Source organism: Bombus affinis, unplaced genomic scaffold (assembly GCF_024516045.1).
Source record: "Bombus affinis isolate iyBomAffi1 unplaced genomic scaffold, iyBomAffi1.2 ctg00000140.1, whole genome shotgun sequence".
Taxonomy (NCBI): domain Eukaryota; kingdom Metazoa; phylum Arthropoda; class Insecta; order Hymenoptera; family Apidae; genus Bombus; species Bombus affinis.
In genome coordinates this window covers 286031-313490 of record NW_026108864.1, presented here as the reverse complement: position 1 = coordinate 313490, position 27460 = coordinate 286031, and the positions used below count along the sequence as shown (strand labels likewise).

The 27460-nt window shown below is 25.3% G+C and overlaps 1 long non-coding RNA gene across 7 annotated transcripts in view; it reads left to right on the top strand.

The window, feature by feature from the left end:
- Positions 1 to 27460, top strand: part of LOC126927550 (uncharacterized) — a 68356-nt gene that overhangs the window by 26437 nt on the left and 14459 nt on the right. For all 7 annotated transcript variants that reach the window (XR_007715604.1, XR_007715601.1, XR_007715603.1 and 4 more), the window contains exon 2: positions 7118 to 7207. This is a non-coding gene — a long non-coding RNA (uncharacterized LOC126927550). The remainder of the gene's footprint in view (positions 1 to 7117; positions 7208 to 27460) is intronic.

Genomic DNA, 27460 nt, shown 5'->3' with positions numbered 1-27460 from the left:
TTATATGGTAATACTATATGACGATATACGTTATTACGTTATAGTATATATCCTTATACGTTATAACGTAACACTATATAACGTTATACGTAATATGGTAATTCTATATAACGTTATACGTTATTACGGAATAGTATATATCGTTATACGTTATATGGATATACTATATCACGTTATACGTTAAAGCATAATACTATACAACGTTATACGTTATATGGTAATACTATATAATGTTATACGTTATTACTAAATAGTATATATCGTTATACGTTATATCGTAACACTATATAACGTTATACGTTATATGGTAATTCTATATAACGTTATACGTTATTACGTAATAGTATATATCGTTATACGTTATAACGTAACATTACATAACGTTATACGTTATTTCGTAATAGTATATATCGTTTTACGTTATATGGTAATGCTATATAACGTTATACGTTATTACGTAATAGTATATATCGTTTTACGTTATATGGTAATGCTATATAACGTTATACGTTATAACGTGACACTATATAACGTTGTACGTTATATGGTAATACTATATACCGTTATACGTTATAACGTAACAATATATAACGTTATACGTTATATGGTAATACTATATAACGATATACGTTATTACGTAATAGTATATATCGTTGTACGTTATAACGTAACACTATATAACGTTATACGTTATATGGTAATTCTATATAACGTTATACGTTATTACGTAATAGTATATATCGTTATACGTTATAACGTAACATTATATAACGTTATACGTTATTTCGTAATAGTATATATCGTTTTACGTTATATGGTAATGCTATATAACGTTATACGTTATAACGTAACACTATATAACGTTATACGTTATATGGTAATACTATATATCGTTATACGTTACAAGGTAACAATATATAACGTTATACGTTATATGGTAATACTATATAACGATATACGTTATTACGTAATAGTATATATAGTTATACGTTATAACGTAACAATATATAACGTTATACGTTATGTGGTAATACTATATAACGATATACGTTATATCGTATCACTATATAACGTTATACGTTATATGGTAATACTATATAACAATATACGTTATTTCGTAATAGTATATATCGTTTTACGTTATATGGTAATGCTATATAACCTTATACGTTATAACGTGACACTATATAACGTTGTACGTTATATGGTAATACTATATACCGTTATACGTTATAACGTAACACTATATAACGTTATACGTTATATGGTAATACTATATATCGTTATACGTTACAACGTAACAATATATAACGTTATACGTTATATGGTAATACTATATAACGATATACGTTATTACGTAATAGTATATATCGTTATACGTTATAACGTAACAATATATAACGTTATACGTTATGTGGTAATACTATATAACGATATACGTTATATCGTATCACTATATAACGTTATACGTTATATGGTAATACTATATAACAATATACGTTATTTCGTAATAGTATATATCGTTTTACGTTATATGGTAATGCTATATAACGTTATACGTTATTACGTAATAGTATATATCGTTTTACGTTATATGGTAATGCTATATAACGTTATACGTTATAACGTGACACTATATAACGTTATACGTTATATGGTAATACTATATAACAATATACGTTATAACGTATCACTATATAACGTTATACGTTATATGGTAATACTATATAACGATATACGTTATTACGTAGTAGTATATATCGTTGTACGTTATAACGTAACACTATATAACGTTATACGTTATATGGTAATTCTATATAACGTTATGCGTTATTACGTAATAGTATATATCGTTTTACGTTATATGGTAATGCTATATAACGTTATACGTTATAACGTGACACTATATAACGTTGTAAGTTATATGGTAATACTATATACCGTTATACGTTATAACGTAACAATATATAACGTTATACGTTATATGGTAATACTATATAACGATATACGTTATTACGTAATAGTATATATCGTTGTACGTTATAACGTAACACTATATAACGTTATACGTTATATGGTAATTCTATATAACGTTATGCGTTATTACGTAATAATATATATCGTTTTACGTTATATGGTAATGCTATATAACCTTATACGTTATAACGTGACACTATATAACGTTGTACGTTATATGGTAATACTATATACCGTTATACGTTATAACGTAACAATATATAACGTTAGACGTTATATGGTAATACTATATAACGATATACGTTATAACGTATCACTATAAAACGTTATACGTTATATGGTAATACTATATAACAATATACGTTATTTCGTAATAGTATATATCGTTTTACGTTATATGGTAATACTATATGACGATATACGTTATTACGTTATAGTATATATCCTTATACGTTATAACGTAACACTATATAACGTTATACGTAACATGGTAATTCTATATAACGTTATACGTTATTACGGAATAGTATATATCGTTATACGTTATATGGAAATACTATATCACGTTATACGTTAAAGCGTAATACTATACAACGTTATACGTTATATGGTAATACTATATAATGTTTTACGTTATTACTAAATAGTATATATCGTTATACGTTATATCGTAACACTATATAACGTTATACGTTATATGGTAATTCTATATAACGTTATACGTTATTACGTAATAGTATATATCGTTATACGTTATAACGTAACATTACATAACGTTATACGTTATTTCGTAATAGTATATATCGTTTTACGTTATATGGTAATGCTATATAACGTTATACGTTATTACGTAATAGTATATATCGTTTTACGTTATATGGTAATGCTATATAACGTTATACGTTATAACGTGACACTATATAACGTTGTACGTTATATGGTAATACTATATACCGTTATACGTTATAACGTAACAATATATAACGTTATACGTTATACGGTAATACTATATAACGATATACGTTATTACGTAATAGTATATATCGTTGTACGTTATAAGGTAACACTATATAACGTTATACGTTATATGGTAATTCTATATAACGTTATACGTTATTACGTAATAGTATATATCGTTATACGTTATAACGTAACATTATATAACGTTATACGTTATTTCGTAATAGTATATATCGTTTTACGTTATATGGTAATGCTATATAACGTTATACGTTATAACGTAACACTATATAACGTTATACGTTATATGGTAATACTATATATCGTTATAGGTTACAAGGTAACAATATATAACGTTATACGTTATATGGTAATACTATATAACGATATACGTTATTACGTAATAGTATATATAGTTATACGTTATAACGTAACAATATATAACGTTATACGTTATGTGGTAATACTATATAACGATATACGTTATATCGTATCACTATAAAACGTTATACGTTATATGGTAATACTATATAACAATATACGTTATTTCGTAATAGTATATATCGTTTTACGTTATATGGTAATGCTATATAACCTTATACGTTATAACGTATCACTATATAACGTTATACGTTATATGGTAATACTATATAACGATATACGTTATTACGTAGTAGTATATATCGTTGTACGTTATAACGTAACACTATATAACGTTATACGTTATATGGTAATTCTATATAACGTTATGCGTTATTACGTAATAGTATATATCGTTTTACCTTATATGGTAATGCTATATAACGTTATACGTTATAACGTGACACTATATAACGTTGTAAGTTATATGGTAATACTATATACCGTTATACGTTATAACGTAACAATATATAACGTTATACGTTATATGGTAATACTATATAACGATATACGTTATTACGTAATAGTATATATCGTTGTACGTTATAACGTAACACTATATAACGTTATACGTTATATGGTAATTCTATATAACGTTATGCGTTATTACGTAATAATATATATCGTTTTACGTTATATGGTAATGCTATATAACCTTATACGTTATAACGTGACACTATATAACGTTGTACGTTATATGGTAATACTATATACCGTTATACGTTATAACGTAACAATATATAACGTTATACGTTATATGGTAATACTATATAACGATATACGTTATAACGTATCACTATAAAACGTTATACGTTATATGGTAATACTATATAACAATATACGTTATTTCGTAATAGTATATATCGTTTTACGTTATATGGTAATACTATATGACGATATACGTTATTACGTTATAGTATATATCCTTATACGTTATAACGTAACACTATATAACGTTATACGTAATATGGTAATTCTATATAACGTTATACGTTATTACGGAATAGTATATATCGTTATACGTTATATGGAAATACCATATCACGTTATACGTTAAAGCGTAATACTATACAACGTTATACGTTATATGGTAATACTATATAATGTTATACGTTATTACTAAATAGTATATATCGTTATACGTTATATCGTAACACTATATAACGTTATACGTTATATGGTAATTCTATATAACGTTATAAGTTATTACGTAATAGTATATATCGTTATACGTTATAACGTAACATTACATAACGTTATACGTTATTTCGCAATAGTATATATCGTTTTACGTTATATGGTAATGCTATATAACGTTATACGTTATTACGTAATAGTATATATCGTTTTACGTTATATGGTAATGCTATATAACGTTATACGTTATAACGTGACACTATATAACGTTGTACGTTATATGGTAATACTATATACCGTTATACGTTATAACGTAACAATATATAACGTTATACGTTATATGGTATTACTATATAACGATATACGTTATTACGTAATAGTATATATCGTTGTACGTTATAACGTAACACTATATAACGTTATACGTTATATGGTAATTCTATATAACGTTATACGTTATTACGTAATAGTATATATCGTTATACGTTATAACGTAACATTATATAACGTTATACGTTATTTCGTAATAGTATATATCGTTTTACGTTATATGGTAATGCTATATAACGTTATACGTTATAACGTAACACTATATAACGTTATACGTTATATGGTAATACTATATATCGTTATACGTTACAAGGTAACAATATATAACGTTATACGTTATATGGTAATACTATATAACGATATACGTTATTACGTAATAGTATATATAGTTATACGTTATAACGTAACAATATATAACGTTATACGTTATGTGGTAATACTATATAACGGTATACGTTATATCGTATCACTATATAACGTTATACGTTATATGGTAATACTATATAACAATATACGTTATTTCGTAATAGTATATATCGTTTTACGTTATATGGTAATGCTATATAACGTTATACGTTATTACGTAATAGTATATATCGTTTTACGTTATATGGTAATGCTATATAACGTTATACGTTATAACGTGACACTATATAACGTTATACGTTATATGGTAATACTATATAACGATATACGTTATAACGTATCACTATATAACGTTATACGTTATATGGTAATACTATATAACGATATACGTTATTACGTAGTAGTATATATCGTTGTACGTTATAACGTAACACTATATAACGTTATACGTTATATGGTAATTCTATATAACGTTATGCGTTATTACGTAATAGTATATATCGTTTTACGTTATATGGTAATGCTTTATAACGTTATACGTTATAACGTGACACTATATAACGTTGTAAGTTATATGGTAATACTATATACCGTTATACGTTATAACGTAACAATATATTACGTTATACGTTATATGGTAATACTATATAACGATATACGTTATTACGTAATAGTATATATCGTTGTACGTTATAACGTAACACTATATAACGTTATACGTTATATGGTAATTCTATATAACGTTATGCGTTATTACGTAATAATATATATCGTTTTACGTTATATGGTAATGCTATATAACCTTATACGTTATAACGTGACACTATATAACGTTGTACGTTATATGGTAATACTATATACCGTTATACGTTATAACGTAACAATATATAACGTTATACGTTATATGGTAATACTATATAACGATATACGTTATAACGTATCACTATAAAACGTTATACGTTATATGGTAATACTATATAACAATATACGTTATTTCGTAATAGTATATATCGTTTTACGTTATATGGTAATACTATATGACGATATACGTTATTACGTTATAGTATATATCCTTATACGTTATAACGTAACACTATATAACGTTATACGTAATATGGTAATTCTATATAACGTTATACGTTATTACGGAATAGTTTATATCGTTATACGTTATATGGAAATACTATATCACGTTATACGTTAAAGCGTAATACTATACAACGTTATACGTTATATGGTAATACTATATAATGTTATACGTTATTACTAAATAGTATATATCGTTATACGTTATATCGTAACACTATATAACGTTATACGTTATATGGTAATTCTATATAACGTTATACGTTATTACGTAATAGTATATATCGTTATACGTTATAACGTAACATTATATAACGTTATACGTTATTTCGTAATAGTATATATCGTTTTACGTTATATGGTAATGCTATATAACGTTATACGTTATTACGTAATAGTATATATCGTTTTACGTTATATGGTAATGCTATATAACGTTATTCGTTATAACGTGACACTATATAACGTTGTACGTTATATGGTAATACTATATACCGTTATACGTTATAACGTAACAGTATATAACGTTATACGTTATATGGTAATACTATACAACGATATACGTTATTACGTAATAGTATATATCGTTGTACGTTATAACGTAACACTATATAACGTTATACGTTATATGGTAATTCTATATAACGTTATACGTTATTACGTAATAGTATATATCGTTATACGTTATAACGTAACATTATATAACGTTATACGTTATTTCGTAATAGTATATATCGTTTTACGTTATATGGTAATGCTATACAACGTTATACGTTATAACGTAACACTATATAACGTTATACGTTATATGGTAATACTATATATCGTTATACGTTACAAGGTAACAATATATAACGTTATACGTTATATGGTAATACTATATAACGATATACGTTATTACGTAATATTATATATCGTTATACGTTATAACGTAACAATATATAACGTTATGCGTTATGTGGTAATACTATATAACGATATACGTTATATCGAATCACTATATAACGTTATACGTTATATGGTAATACTATATAACAATATACGTTATTTCGTAATAGTATATATCGTTATACGTAATATGGTAATACTATATATCGTTATATATTATAACGTAACACTATATAACGTTATACGTAATATGGTAATTCTATATAACGTTATACGTTATTACGGAATAGTATATATCGTTATACGTTATAACGTAACACTATATAACGTTATACGTAATATGGTAATTCTATATAACGTTATACGTTATTACGGAATAGTATATATCGTTATACGTTATATGGAAATACTATATCACGTTATACGTTATAGCGTAATACTATACAACGTTATACGTTATAAGGTAATACAATATAACGTTATATGTTATATGGTAATACTGTATAACGTTGTACGTTATAACGTAACAATATATAACGTTGTACGTTATAACGTAACAATATATAACGTTATACGTTATATGGTAATTCTATATAACGTTATACGTTATTACTAAATAGTATATATCGTTATACGTTATATCGTAACACTATATAACGTTATACGTTATATGGTAATTCTATATAACGTTATACGTTATTACGTAATAGTATATATCGTTATACGTTATAACGTAACATTACATAACGTTATACGTTATTTCGTAATAGTATATATCGTTTTACGTTATATGGTAATGCTATATAACGTTATACGTTATTACGTAATAGTATATATCGTTTTACGTTATATGGTAATGCTATATAACGTTATACGTTATAACGTGACACTATATAACGTTGTACGTTATATGGTAATACTATATACCGTTATACGTTATAACGTAACAATATATAACGTTATACGTTATATGGTAATACTATATAACGATATACGTTATTACGTAATAGTATATATCGTTGTACGTTATAACGTAACACTATATAACGTTATACGTTATATGGTAATTCTATATAACGTTATACGTTATTACGTAATAGTATATATCGTTATACGTTATAACGTAACACTATATAGCGTTATACGTTATATGGTAATACTATATAACGATATACGTTATTACGTAATAGTATATATCGTTATAGGATATAACGTAACACTATATAACGTTATACGTTATATGGTAATACTATATATCGTTATACGTTATATGGAAATACTATATCACGTTATACGTTATAGCGTAATACTATACAACGTTATACGTTATATGGTAATACTATATAATGTTATACGTTACAACGTAACAATATATAACGTTATACGTTATATGGTAATGCTATATAACGATATACGTTATTACGTAATAGTATATATCGTTGTACGTTATAACGTAACACTATATAACGTTATACGTTATATGGTAATTCTATATAACGTTATACGTTATTACGTAATAGTATATATCGTTATACGTTATAACGTAACACTATATAACGTTATACGTTATATGGTAATACTATATAACGATATACGTTATTACGTAATAGTATATATCGTTATACGTTATAACGTAACACTATATAACGTTATACGTTATATGGTAATACTATATTACGATATACGTTATTACGTAATAGTATATATCGTTATACGTTATAACGTAACACTATATAACGTTATACGTTATATGGTAATTCTATATAACGTTATACGTTATTACGTAATAGTATATATCGTTATAGGATATAACGTAACACTATATAACGTTATACGTTATGTGGTAATACTATATAACGGTATACGTTATATCGTATCACTATATAACGTTATACGTTATATGGTAATACTATATAACAATATACGTTATTTCGTAATAGTATATATCGTTTTACGTTATATGGTAATGCTATATAACGTTATACGTTATTACGTAATAGTATATATCGTTTTACGTTATTGGTAATACTATATATCGTTATACGTTATAACGTATCAATATATAACGTTATACGTTATATGGTAATACTATATTACGATATACGTTATTACGTAATAGTATATATCGTTATACGTTATAACGTAACACTATATAACGTTATACGTTATATGGTAATTCTATATAACGTTATACGTTATTACGTAATAGTATATATCGTGTTACGTTATATGGTAATGCTATATAACGTTTTACGTTATAACGTAACACTATATAACGTTATACGTTATATGGTAATACTATATAACGATATACGTTATTACGTAATAGTATATATCGTTATAGGATATAACGTAACACTATATAACGTTATGCGTTATATGGTAATACTATATATCGTCATACGTTATAACGTAACAATATATAACGTTATACGTTATATGGAAATACTATATCACGTTATACGTTATAGCGTAATACTATACAACGTTATACGTTATATGGTAATACTATATAATGTAATACGTTGCAACGTAACAATATATAACGTTATACGTTATATGGTAATACTATATAACGATATACGTTATTACGTAATAGTATATATCGTTATACGTTATAACGTAACATTATATAACGTTATACGTTATTTCGTAATAGTATATATCGTTATACGTTATAACGTAACACTATATAACGTTATACGTTATATGGTAATACTATATAACGATATACGTTATTACGTAATAGTATATATCGTTATAGGATATAACGTAACACTATATAACGTTATACGTTATATGGTAATACTATATATCGTTATACGTTATAACGTAACACTATATAACGTTATACGTAATATGGTAATTCTATATAACGTGATACGTTATTACGTGATAGTATATATCGTTATACGTTATATGGTAATGCTATATAACGTTATACGTTATATCGTATCACTATATAACGTTATACGTTATATGGAAATACTATATCACGTTATACGTTATAGCGTAATACTATACAACGTTATACGTTATATGGTAATACTATATAATGTTATACGTTACAACGTAACAATATATAACGTTATACGTTATATGGTAATACTATATAACGATATACGTTATTACGTAATAGTATATATCGTTACACGTTATAACGTAACATTATATAACGTTATACGTTATATGGTAATACTATATATCGTTATACGTTATAACGTAACACTATATAACGTTATACGTAATATTGTAATTCTATATAACGTGATACGTTATTACGTGATAGTATATATCGTTATACGTTATATGGTAATGCTATATAACGTTATACGTTATATCGTATCACTATATAACGTTATACGTTATATGGAAATACTATATCACGTTATACGTTATAGCGTAATACTATACAACGTTGTACGTTATATGGTAATACTATATAATGTTATACGTTACAACGTAACAATATATAACGTTATACGTTATATGGTAATACAATATAACGTTATACGTTATATGGTAATTCTATATAACGTTATGCGTTATTACGTAATAGTATATATCGTTTTACGTTATATGGTAATGCTATATAACGTTATACGTTATAACGTGACACTATATAACGTTGTACGTTATATGGTAATACTATATACCGTTATACGTTATAACGTAACACTATATAACGTTATACGTTATATGGTAATACTATATATCGTTACACGTTACAACGTAACAATATATAACGTTATACGTTATATGGTAATACTATATAACGATATACGTTATTACGTAATAGTATATATCGTTATACGTTATAACGTAACAATATATAACGTTATACGTTATGTGGTAATACTATATAACGATATACGTTATATCGTATCACTATATAACGTTATACGTTATATGGTAATACTATATAACAATATACGTTATTTCGTAATAGTATATATCGTTTTACGTTATATGGTAATGCTATATAACGTTATACGTTATTACGTAATAGTATATATCGTTTTACGTTATATGGTAATGCTATATAACGTTATACGTTATAACGTGACGCTATATAACGTTATACGTTATATGGTAATACTATATAACGATATACGTTATAACGTATCACTATATAACGTTATACGTTATATGGTAATACTATATAACGATATACGTTATTACGTAGTAGTATATATCGTTGTACGTTATAACGTAACACTATATAACGTTATACGTTATATGGTAATTCTATATAACGTTATGCGTTATTACGTAATAGTATATATAGTTCTACGTTATATGGTAATGCTATATAACGTTATACGTTATAACGTGACACTATATAACGTTGCACGTTATATGGTAATACTATATACCGTTATACGTTATAACGTAACAATATATAACGTTATACGTTATATGGTAATACTATATAACGATATACGTTATTACGTAATAGTATATATCGTTGTACGTTATAACGTAACACTATATAACGTTATACGTTATATGGTAATTCTATATAACGTTATGCGTTATTACGTAATAGTATATATCGTTTTACGTTATATGGTAATGCTATATAACCTTATACGTTATAACGTGACACTATATAACGTTGTACGTTATATGGTAATACTATATACCGTTATACGTTATAACGTGACACTATATAACGTTGTACGTTATTACGTAATAGTATATATCGTTCTACGTTATAACGTAACATTATATAACGTTATACGTTATTTCGTAATAGTATATATCGTTTTACGTTATATGGTAATGCTATATAACGTTATACGTTATAACGTAATAGTATATATCGTTGTACGTTATAACGTAACACTATATAACGTTATACGTTATATGCTAATTCTATATAACGTTATACGTTATTACGTAATAGTATATATCGTTATACGTTATATCGTAACACTATATAACGTTATACGTTATATGGTAATTCTATATAACGTTATACGTTATTACGTAATAGTATATATCGTTATACGTTATAACGTAACATTATATAACGTTATACGTTATTTCGTAATAGTATATATCGTTTTACGTTATATGGTAATGCTATATAACGTTATACGTTATAACGTGACACTATATAACGTTGTACGTTATATGGTAATACTATATACCGTTATACGTTATAACGTAACAATATATAACGTTATACGTTATATGGTAATACTATATAACGATATACGTTATTACGTAATAGTATATATCGTTGTACGTTATAACGTAACACTATATAACGTTATACGTTATTACGTAATAGTATATATCGTTATAGGATATAACGTAACAATATATAACGTTATACGTTATATGGAAATACTATATCACGTTATACGTTACAGCGTAATACTATACAACGTTATACGTTATATGGTAATACTATATAATGTTATACGTTACAACGTAACAATATATAACGTTATACGTTATATGGTAATACTATATAACGATATACGTTATTACGTAATAGTATATATCCTTATACGTTATAACGTAACATTATATAACGTTATACGTTATTTCGTAATAGTATATATCGTTATACGTTATAACGTAACACTATATAACGTTATACGTTATATGGTAATACTATATAACTATATACGTTATTACGTAATAGTATATATCGTTATAGGATATAACGTAACACTATATAACGTTATACGTTATATGGTAATGCTATATAACGTTATACGTTATAACGTGACACTATATAACGTTGTACGTTATATGGTAATACTATATACCGTTATACGTTATAACGTAACACTATATAACGTTATACGTTATATGGTAATTCTATATAACGTTATGCGTTATTACGTAATAGTATATATCGTTTTACGTTATATGGTAATGCTATATAACCTTATACGTTATAACGTGACACTATATAACGTTGTACGTTATATGGTAATACTATATACCGTTATACGTTATAACGTAACACTATATAACGTTATACGTTATATGGTAATACTATATATCGTTATACGTTACAACGTAACAATATATAACGTTATACGTTATATGGTAATACTATATAACGATATACGTTATTACGTAATAGTATATATCGTTATACGTTATAACGTAACAATATATAACGTTATACGTTATGTGGTAATACTATATAACGATATACGTTATATCGTATCACTATATAACGTTATACGTTATATGGTAATACTATATAACAATATACGTTATTTCGTAATAGTATATATCGTTTTACGTTATATGGTAATGCTATATAACGTTATACGTTATTACGTAATAGTATATATCGTTTTACGTTATATGGTAATGCTATATAACGTTATACGTTATAACGTGACACTATATAACGTTATACGTTATATGGTAATACTATATAACGATATACGTTATAACGTATCACTATATAACGTTATACGTTATATGGTAATACTATATAACGATATACGTTATTACGTAGTAGTATATATCGTTGTACGTTATAACGTAACACTATATAACGTTATACGTTATATGGTAATTCTATATAACGTTATGCGTTATTACGTAATAGTATATATCGTTTTACGTTATATGGTAATGCTATATAACGTTATACGTTATAACGTGACACTATATAACGTTGTAAGTTATATGGTAATACTATATACCGTTATACGTTATAACGTAACAATATATAACGTTATACGTTATATGGTAATACTATATAACGATATACGTTATTACGTAATAGTATATATCGTTGTACGTTATAACGTAACACTATATAACGTTATACGTTATATGGTAATTCTATATAACGTTATGCGTTATTACGTAATAATATATATCGTTTTACGTTATATGGTAATGCTATATAACCTTATACGTTATAACGTGACACTATATAACGTTGTACGTTATATGGTAATACTATATACCGTTATACGTTATAACGTAACAATATATAACGTTATACGTTATATGGTAATACTATATAACGATATACGTTATAACGTATCACTATAAAACGTTATACGTTATATGGTAATACTATATAACAATATACGTTATTTCGTAATAGTATATATCGTTTTACGTTATATGGTAATACTATATGACGATATACGTTATTACGTTATAGTATATATCCTTATACGTTATAACGTAACACTATATAACGTTATACGTAATATGGTAATTCTATATAACGTTATACGTTATTACGGAATAGTATATATCGTTATACGTTATATGGAAATACTATATCACGTTATACGTTAAAGCGTAATACTATACAACGTTATACGTTATATGGTAATACTATATAATGTTATACGTTATTACTAAATAGTATATATCGTTATACGTTATATCGTAACACTATATAACGTTATACGTTATATGGTAATTCTATATAACGTTATACGTTATTACGTAATAGTATATATCGTTATACGTTATAACGTAACATTACATAACGTTATACGTTATTTCGTAATAGTATATATCGTTTTACGTTATATGGTAATGCTATATAACGTTATACGTTATTACGTAATAGTGTATATCGTTTTACGTTATATGGTAATGCTATATAACGTTATACGTTATAACGTGACACTATATAACGTTGTACGTTATATGGTAATACTATATACCGTTATACGTTATAACGTAACAATATATAACGTTATACGTTATATGGTAATACTATATAACGATATACGTTATTACGTAATAGTATATATCGTTGTACGTTATAACGTAACACTATATAACGTTATACGTTATATGGTAATTCTATATAACGTTATACGTTATTACGTAATAGTATATATCGTTATACGTTATAACGTAACATTATATAACGTTATACGTTATTTCGTAATAGTATATATCGTTTTACGTTATATGGTAATGCTATATAACGTTATACGTTATAACGTAACACTATATAACGTTATACGTTATATGGTAATACTATATATCGTTATACGTTACAAGGTAACAATATATAACGTTATACGTTATATGGTAATACTATATAACGATATACGTTATTACGTAATAGTATATATAGTTATACGTTATAACGTAACAATATATAACGTTATACGTTATGTGGTAATACTATATAACGATATACGTTATATCGTATCACTATATAACGTTATACGTTATATGGTAATACTATATAACAATATACGTTATTTCGTAATAGTATATATCGTTTTACGTTATATGGTAATGCTATATAACCTTATACGTTATAACGTGACACTATATAACGTTGTACGTTATATGGTAATACTATATACCGTTATACGTTATAACGTAACAATATATAACGTTATACGCTATATGGTAATACTATATATCGTTATACGTTACAACGTAACAATATATAACGTTATACGTTATATGGTAATACTATATAACGATATACGTTATTACGTAATAGTATATATCGTTATACGTTATAACGTAACAATATATAACGTTATACGTTATGTGGTAATACTATATAACGATATACGTTATATCGTATCACTATATAACGTTATACGTTATATGGTAATACTATATAACAATATACGTTATTTCGTAATAGTATATATCGTTTTACGTTATATGGTAATGCTATATAACGTTATACGTTATTACGTAATAGTATATATCGTTTTACGTTATATGGTAATGCTATATAACGTTATACGTTATAACGTGACACTATATAACGTTATACGTTATATGGTAATACTATATAACGATATACGTTATAACGTATCACTATATAACGTTATACGTTATATGGTAATACTATATAACGATATACGTTATTACGTAGTAGTATATATCGTTGTACGTTATAACGTAACACTATATAACGTTATACGTTATATGGTAATTCTATATAACGTTATGCGTTATTACGTAATAGTATATATCGTTTTACGTTATATGGTAATGCTATATAACGTTATACGTTATAACGTGACACTATATAACGTTGTAAGTTATATGGTAATACTATATACCGTTATACGTTATAACGTAACAATGTATAACGTTATACGTTATATGGTAATACTATATAACGATATACGTTATTACGTAATAGTATATATCGTTGTACGTTATAACGTAACACTATATAACGTTATACGTTATATGGTAATTCTATATAACGTTATGCGTTATTACGTAATAATATATATCGTTTTACGTTATATGGTAATGCTATATAACCTTATACGTTATAACGTGACACTATATAACGTTGTACGTTATATGGTAATACTATATACCGTTATACGTTATAACGTAACAATATATAACGTTATACGTTATATGGTAATACTATATAACGATATACGTTATAACGTATCACTATAAAACGTTATACGTTATATGGTAATACTATATAACAATATACGTTATTTCGTAATAGTATATATCGTTTTACGTTATATGGTAATACTATATGACGATATACGTTATTACGTTATAGTATATATCCTTATACGTTATAACGTAACACTATATAACGTTATACGTAATATGGTAATTCTATATAACGTTATACGTTATTACGGAATAGTATATATCGTTATACGTTATATGGAAATACTATATCACGTTATACGTTAAAGCGTAATACTATACAACGTTATACGTTATATGGTAATACTATATAATGTTATACGTTATTACTAAATAGTATATATCGTTATACGTTATATCGTAACACTATATAACGTTATACGTTATATGGTAATTCTATATAACGTTATACGTTATTACGTAATAGTATATATCGTTATACGTTATAACGTAACATTACATAACGTTATACGTTATTTCGTAATAGTATATATCGTTTTACGTTATATGGTAATGCTATATAACGTTATACGTTATTACGTAATAGTGTATATCGTTTTACGTTATATGGTAATGCTATATAACGTTATACGTTATAACGTGACACTATATAACGTTGTACGTTATATGGTAATACTATATACCGTTATACGTTATAACGTAACAATATATAACGTTATACGTTATATGGTAATACTATATAACGATATACGTTATTACGTAATAGTATATATCGTTGTACGTTATAACGTAACACTATATAACGTTATACGTTATATGGTAATTCTATATAACGTTATACGTTATTACGTAATAGTATATATCGTTATACGTTATAACGTAACATTATATAACGTTATACGTTATTTCGTAATAGTATATATCGTTTTACGTTATATGGTAATGCTATATAACGTTATACGTTATAACGTAACACTATATAACGTTATACGTTATATGGTAATACTATATATCGTTATACGTTACAAGGTAACAATATATAACGTTATACGTTATATGGTAATACTATATAACGATATACGTTATTACGTAATAGTATATATAGTTATACGTTATAACGTAACAATATATAACGTTATCCGTTATGTGGTAATACTATATAACGATATACGTTATATCGTATCACTATATAACGTTATACGTTATATGGTAATACTATATAACAATATACGTTATTTCGTAATAGTATATATCGTTTTACGTTATATGGTAATGCTATATAACCTTATACGTTATAACGTGACACTATATAACGTTGTACGTTATATGGTAATACTATATACCGTTATACGTTATAACGTAACAATATATAACGTTATACGCTATATGGTAATACTATATATCGTTATACGTTACAACGTAACAATATATAACGTTATACGTTATATGGTAATACTATATAACGATATACGTTATTACGTAATAGTATATATCGTTATACGTTATAACGTAACAATATATAACGTTATACGTTATGTGGTAATACTATATAACGATATACGTTATATCGTATCACTATATAACGTTATACGTTATATGGTAATACTATATAACAATATACGTTATTTCGTAATAGTATATATCGTTTTACGTTATATGGTAATGCTATATAACGTTATACGTTATTACGTAATAGTATATATCGTTTTACGTTATATGGTAATGCTATATAACGTTATACGTTATAACGTGACACTATATAACGTTATACGTTATATGGTAATACTATATAACGATATACGTTATAACGTATCACTATATAACGTTATACGTTATATGGTAATACTATATAACGATATACGTTATTACGTAGTAGTATATATCGTTGTACGTTATAACGTAACACTATATAACGTTATACGTTATATGGTAATTCTATATAACGTTATGCGTTATTACGTAATAGTATATATCGTTTTACGTTATATGGTAATGCTATATAACGTTATACGTTATAACGTGACACTATATAACGTTGTAAGTTATATGGTAATACTATATACCGTTATACGTTATAACGTAACAATGTATAACGTTATACGTTATATGGTAATACTATATAACGATATACGTTATTACGTAATAGTATATATCGTTGTACGTTATAACGTAACACTATATAACGTTATACGTTATATGGTAATTCTATATAACGTTATGCGTTATTACGTAATAATATATATCGTTTTACGTTATATGGTAATGCTATATAACCTTATACGTTATAACGTGACACTATATAACGTTGTACGTTATATGGTAATACTATATACCGTTATACGTTATAACGTAACAATATATAACGTTATACGTTATATGGTAATACTATATAACGATATACGTTATAACGTATCACTATAAAACGTTATACGTTATATGGTAATACTATATAACAATATACGTTATTTCGTAATAGTATATATCGTTTTACGTTATATGGTAATACTATATGACGATATACGTTATTACGTTATAGTATATATCCTTATACGTTATAACGTAACACTATATAACGTTATACGTAATATGGTAATTCTATATAACGTTATACGTTATTACGGAATAGTATATATCGTTATACGTTATATGGAAATACTATATCACGTTATACGTTAAAGCGTAATACTATACAACGTTATACGTTATATGGTAATACTATATAATGTTATACGTTATTACTAAATAGTATATATCGTTATACGTTATATCGTAACACTATATAACGTTATACGTTATATGGTAATTCTATATAACGTTATACGTTATTACGTAATAGTATATATCGTTATACGTTATAACGTAACATTACATAACGTTATAAGTTATTTCGTAATAGTATATATCGTTTTACGTTATATGGTAATGCTATATAACGTTATACGTTATTACGTAATAGTATATATCGTTTTACGTTATATGGTAATGCTATATAACGTTATACGTTATAACGTGACACTATATAACGTTGTACGTTATATGGTAATACTATATACCGTTATACGTTATAACGTAACAATATATAACGTTATACGTTATATGGTAATACTATATAACGATATACGTTATTACGTAATAGTATATATCGTTGTACGTTATAACGTAACACTATATAACGTTATACGTTATATGGTAATTCTATATAACGTTATACGTTATTACGTAATAGTATATATCGTTATACGTTATAACGTAACATTATATAACGTTATACGTTATTTCGTAATAGTATATATCGTTTTACGTTATATGGTAATGCTATATAACGTTATACGTTATAACGTAACACTATATAACGTTATACGTTATATGGTAATACTATATATCGTTATACGTTACAAGGTAACAATATATAACGTTATACGTTATATGGTAATACTATATAACGATATACGTTATTACGTAATAGTATATATAGTTATACGTTATAACGTAACAATATATAACGTTATACGTTATGTGGTAATACTATATAACGATATACGTTATATCGTATCACTATATAACGTTATACGTTATATGGTAATACTATATAACAATATACGTTATTTCGTAATAGTATATATCGTTTTACGTTATATGGTAATGCTATATAACCTTATACGTTATAACGTGACACTATATAACGTTGTACGTTATATGGTAATACTATATACCGTTATACGTTATAACGTAACAATATATAACGTTATACGCTATATGGTAATACTATATATCGTTATACGTTACAACGTAACAATATATAACGTTATACGTTATATGGTAATACTATATAACGATATACGTTATTACGTAATAGTATATATCGTTATACGTTATAACGTAACAATATATAACGTTATACGTTATGTGGTAATACTATATAACGATATACGTTATATCGTATCACTATATAACGTTATACGTTATATGGTAATACTATATAACAATATACGTTATTTCGTAATAGTATATATCGTTTTACGTTATATGGTAATTCTATATAACGTTATACGTTATTACGTAATAGTATATATCGTTTTACGTTATATGGTAATGCTATATAACGTTATACGTTATAACGTGACACTATATAACGTTATACGTTATATGGTAATACTATATAACGATATACGTTATAACGTATCACTATATAACGTTATACGTTATATGGTAATACTATATAACGATATACGTTATTACGTAGTAGTATATATCGTTGTACGTTATAACGTAACACTATATAACGTTATACGTTATATGGTAATTCTATATAACGTTATGCGTTATTACGTAATAGTATATATCGTTTTACGTTATATGGTAATGCTATATAACGTTATACGTTATAACGTGACACTATATAACGTTGTAAGTTATATGGTAATACTATATACCGTTATACGTTATAACGTAACAATATATAACGTTATACGTTATATGGTAATACTATATAACGATATACGTTATTACGTAATAGTATATATCGTTGTACGTTATAACGTAACACTATATAACGTTATACGTTATATGGTAATTCTATATAACGTTATGCGTTATTACGTAATAATATATATCGTTTTACGTTATATGGTAATGCTATATAACCTTATACGTTATAACGTGACACTATATAACGTTGTACGTTATATGGTAATACTATATACCGTTATACGTTATAACGTAACAATATATAACGTTATACGTTATATGGTAATACTATATAACGATATACGTTATAACGTATCACTATAAAACGTTATACGTTATATGGTAATACTATATAACAATATACGTTATTTCGTAATAGTATATATCGTTTTACGTTATATGGTAATACTATATGACGATATACGTTATTACGTTATAGTATATATCCTTATACGTTATAACGTAACACTATATAACGTTATACGTAATATGGTAATTCTATATAACGTTATACGTTATTACGGAATAGTATATATCGTTATACGTTATATGGAAATACTATATCACGTTATACGTTAAAGCGTAATACTATACAACGTTATACGTTATATGGTAATACTATATAATGTTTTACGTTATTACTAAATAGTATATATCGTTATACGTTATATCGTAACACTATATAACGTTATACGTTATAGGGTAATTCTATATAACGTTATACGTTATTACGTAATAGTATATATCGTTATACGTTATAACGTAACATTACATAACGTTATACGTTATTTCGTAATAGTATATATCGTTTTACGTTATATGGTAATGCTATATAACGTTATACGTTATTACGTAATAGTATATATCGTTTTACGTTATATGGTAATGCTATATAACGTTATACGTTATAACGTGACACTATATAACGTTGTACGTTATATGGTAATACTATATACCGTTATACGTTATAACGTAACAATATATAACGTTATACGTTATACGGTAATACTATATAACGATATACGTTATTACGTAATAGTATATATCGTTGTACGTTATAACGTAACACTATATAACGTTATACGTTATATGGTAATTCTATATAACGTTATACGTTATTACGTAATAGTATATATCGTTATACGTTATAACGTAACATTATATAACGTTATACGTTATTTCGTAATAGTATATATCGTTTTACGTTATATGGTAATGCTATATAACGTTATACGTTATAACGTAACACTATATAACGTTATACGTTATATGGTAATACTATATATCGTTATAGGTTACAAGGTAACAATATATAACGTTATACGTTATATGGTAATACTATATAACGATATACGTTATTACGTAATAGTATATATAGTTATACGTTATAACGTAACAATATATAACGTTATACGTTATGTGGTAATACTATATAACGATATACGTTATATCGTATCACTATATAACGTTATACGTTATATGGTAATACTATATAACAATATACGTTATTTCGTAATAGTATATATCGTTTTACGTTATATGGTAATGCTATATAACCTTATACGTTATAACGTATCACTATATAACGTTATACGTTATATGGTAATACTATATAACGATATACGTTATTACGTAGTAGTATATATCGTTGTACGTTATAACGTAACACTATATAACGTTATACGTTATATGGTAATTCTATATAACGTTATGCGTTATTACGTAATAGTATATATCGTTTTACGTTATATGGTAATGCTATATAACGTTATACGTTATAACGTGACACTATATAACGTTGTAAGTTATATGGTAATACTATATACCGTTATACGTTATAACGTAACAATATATAACGTTATACGTTATATGGTAATACTATATAACGATATACGTTATTACGTAATAGTATATATCGTTGTACGTTATAACGTAACACTATATAACGTTATACGTTATATGGTAATTCTATATAACGTTATGCGTTATTACGTAATAATATATATCGTTTTACGTTATATGGTAATGCTATATAACCTTATACGTTATAACGTGACACTATATAACGTTGTACGTTATATGGTAATACTATATACCGTTATACGTTATAACGTAACAATATATAACGTTATACGTTATATGGTAATACTATATAACGATATACGTTATAACGTATCACTATAAAACGTTATACGTTATATGGTAATACTATATAACAATATACGTTATTTCGTAATAGTATATATCGTTTTACGTTATATGGTAATACTATATGACGATATACGTTATTACGTTATAGTATATATCCTTATACGTTATAACGTAACACTATATAACGTTATACGTAATATGGTAATTCTATATAACGTTATACGTTATTACGGAATAGTATATATCGTTATACGTTATATGGAAATACTATATCACGTTATACGTTAAAGCGTAATACTATACAACGTTATACGTTATATGGTAATACTATATAATGTTATACGTTATTACTAAATAGTATATATCGTTATACGTTATATCGTAACACTATATAACGTTATACGTTATATGGTAATTCTATATAACGTTATACGTTATTACGTAATAGTATATATCGTTATACGTTATAACGTAACATTACATAACGTTATACGTTATTTCGTAATAGTATATATCGTTTTACGTTATATGGTAATGCTATATAACGTTATACGTTATTACGTAATAGTATATATTGTTTTACGTTATATGGTAATGCTATATAACGTTATACGTTATAACGTGACACTATATAACGTTGTACGTTATATGGTAATACTATATACCGTTATACGTTATAACGTAACAATATATAACGTTATACGTTATATGGTATTACTATATAACGATATACGTTATTACGTAATAGTATATATCGTTGTACGTTATAACGTAACACTATATAACGTTATACGTTATATGGTAATTCTATATAACGTTATACGTTATTACGTAATAGTATATATCGTTATACGTTATAACGTAACATTATATAACGTTATACGTTATTTCGTAATAGTATATATCGTTTTACGTTATATGGTAATGCTATATAACGTTATACGTTATAACGTAACACTATATAACGTTATACGTTATATGGTAATACTATATATCGTTATACGTTACAAGGTAACAATATATAACGTTATACGTTATATGGTAATACTATATAACGATATACGTTATTACGTAATAGTATATATAGTTATACGTTATAACGTAACAATATATAACGTTATACGTTATGTGGTAATACTATATAACGGTATACGTTATATCGTATCACTATATAACGTTATACGTTATATGGTAATACTATATAACAATATACGTTATTTCGTAATAGTATATATCGTTTTACGTTATATGGTAATGCTATATAACCTTATACGTTATAACGTGACACTATATAACGTTGTACGTTATATGGTAATACTATATACCGTCATACGTTATAACGTAACACTATATAACGTTATACGTTATATGGTAATACTATATATCGTTATACGTTACAACGTAACAATATATAACGTTATACGTTATATGGTAATACTATATAACGATATACGTTATTACGTAATAGTATATATCGTTATACGTTATAACGTAACAATATATAACGTTATACGTTATGTGGTAATACTATATAACGATATACGTTATATCGTATCACTATATAACGTTATACGTTATATGGTAGTACTATATAACAATATACGTTATTTCGTAATAGTATATATCGTTTTACGTTATATGGTAATGCTATATAACGTTATACGTTATTACGTAATAGTATATATCGTTTTACGTTATATGGTAATGCTATATAACGCTATACGTTATAACGTGACACTATATAACGTTATACGTTATATGGTAATACTATATAACGATATACGTTATAACGTATCACTATATAACGTTATACGTTACATGGTAATACTATATAACGATATACGTTATTACGTAGTAGTATATATCGTTGTACGTTATAACGTAACACTATATAACGTTATACGTTATATGGTAATTCTATATAACGTTATGCGTTATTACGTAATAGTATATATCGTTTTACGTTATATGGTAATGCTATATAACGTTATACGTTATAACGTGACACTATATAACGTTGTAAGTTATATGGTAATACTATATACCGTTATACGTTATAACGTAACAATATATAACGTTATACGTTATATGGTAATACTATATAACGATATACGTTATTACGTAATAGTATATATCGTTGTACGTTATAACGTAACACTATATAACGTTATACGTTATATGGTAATTCTATATAACGTTATGCGTTATTACGTAATAATATATATCGTTTTACGTTATATGGTAATGCTATATAACCTTATACGTTATAACGTGACACTATATAACGTTGTACGTTATATGGTAATACTATATACCGTTATACGTTATAACGTAACAATATATAACGTTATACGTTATATGGTAATACTATATAACGATATACGTTATAACGTATCACTATAAAACGTTATACGTTATATGGTAATACTATATAACAATATACGTTATTTCGTAATAGTATATATCGTTTTACGTTATATGGTAATACTATATGACGATATACGTTATTACGTTATAGTATATATCCTTATACGTTATAACGTAACACTATATAACGTTATACGTAATATGGTAATTCTATATAACGTTATACGTTATTACGGAATAGTTTATATCGTTATACGTTATATGGAAATACTATATCACGTTATACGTTAAAGCGTAATACTATACAACGTTATACGTTATATGGTAATACTATATAATGTTATACGTTATTACTAAATAGTATATATCGTTATACGTTATATCGTAACACTATATAACGTTATACGTTATATGGTAATTCTATATAACGTTATACGTTATTACGTAATAGTATATATCGTTATACGTTATAACGTAACATTACATAACGTTATACGTTATTTCGTAATAGTATATATCGTTTTACGTTATATGGTAGTGCTATATAACGTTATACGTTATTACGTAATAGTATATATCGTTTTACGTTATATGGTAATGCTATATAACGTTATACGTTATAACGTGACACTATATAACGTTGTACGTTATATGGTAATACTATATACCGTTATACGTTATAACGTAACAATATATAACGTTATACGTTATACGGTAATACTATATAACGATATACGTTATTACTAAATAGTATATATCGTTATACGTTATATCGTAACACTATATAACGTTATACGTTATATGGTAATTCTATATAACGTTATACGTTATTACGTAATAGTATATATCGTTATACGTTATAACGTAACATTACATAACGTTATACGTTATTTCGTAATAGTATATATCGTTTTACGTTATATGGTAATGCTATATAACGTTATACGTTATTACGTAATAGTATATATCGTTTTACGTTATATGGTAATGCTATATAACGTTATACGTTATAACGTGACACTATATAACGTTATACGTTATATGGTAATACTATATACCGTTATACGTTATAACGTAACAATATATAACGTTATACGTTATACGGTAATACTATATAACGATATACGTTATTACGTAATAGTATATATCGTTGTACGTTATAACGTAACACTATATAACGTTATACGTTATATGGTAATTCTATATAACGTTATACGTTATTACGTAATAGTATATATCGTTATACGTTATAACGTAACATTATATAACGTTATACGTTATTTCGTAATAGTATATATCGTTTTACGTTATATGGTAATGCTATATAACGTTATACGTTATAACGTAACACTATATAACGTTATACGTTATATGGTAATACTATATATCGTTATACGTTACAAGGTAACAATATATAACGTTATACGTTATATGGTAATACTATATAACGATATACGTTATTACGTAATAGTATATATAGTTATACGTTATAACGTAACAATATATAACGTTATACGTTATGTGGTAATACTATATAACGATATACGTTATATCGTATCACTATATAACGTTATACGTTATATGGTAATACTATATAACAATATACGTTATTTCGTAATAGTATATATCGTTTTACGTTATATGGTAATGCTATATAACCTTATACGTTATAACGTATCACTATATAACGTTATACGTTATATGGTAATACTATATTACGATATACGTTATTACGTAGTAGTATATATCGTTGTACGTTATAACGTAACACTATATAACGTTATACGTTATATGGTAATTCTATATAACGTTATGCGTTATTACGTAATAGTATATATCGTTTTACGTTATATGGTAATGCTATATAACGTTATACGTTATAACGTGACACTATATAACGTTGTAAGTTATATGGTAATACTATATACCGTTATACGTTATAACGTAA